The sequence below is a fragment of the Penaeus monodon genome, chromosome 20, assembly GCF_015228065.2.
Source record: "Penaeus monodon isolate SGIC_2016 chromosome 20, NSTDA_Pmon_1, whole genome shotgun sequence".
NCBI classification, from domain to species: domain Eukaryota; kingdom Metazoa; phylum Arthropoda; class Malacostraca; order Decapoda; family Penaeidae; genus Penaeus; species Penaeus monodon.
In genome coordinates, this window is record NC_051405.1 from 30,547,954 (window position 1) to 30,548,323 (window position 370).

Genomic DNA, 370 nt, shown 5'->3' on the forward strand with positions numbered 1-370 from the left:
GCAGGTGTTTGTGCAAAGTTTCCCGTATTGATTCTAGAAGCAAAGTTAGCGCTCCGATGCCACGCTTAGGGAAGGCCTCTCTTGAATGTCGTGGAACCGGTGACATTAGGTCATCTAAAACATAATCAGGTCAATCGAGGTCACTGATTTACGGCGCTTCCTGTTTTTATTATTTTTTTTAGAGGAACGCTGCCTTCCATTTTGTCTCTCCGTGAGGGAGGAGGGGGGGGGGGTGGAATGAATGTAGAAGGCGGCGATGAGGGTGTAGGAAAAGGGATAGAAAAGAAAAAAACTATGTTAGGAGGATGGAGAGATCAGCAAGAAAAAAGAGGGGAAGAGGAAGACAGGGAGAAGAGAGGAAGGAAATCAG

The 370-nt window shown here is 46.5% G+C and overlaps 1 protein-coding gene across 1 annotated transcript in view; it reads left to right on the plus strand.

The window, feature by feature from the left end:
- LOC119585967 (kinesin-like protein unc-104) overlaps positions 1–370 on the plus strand; it is a gene marked incomplete in the record, with an annotated part of 145,723 nt that overhangs the window by 2,570 nt on the left and 142,783 nt on the right.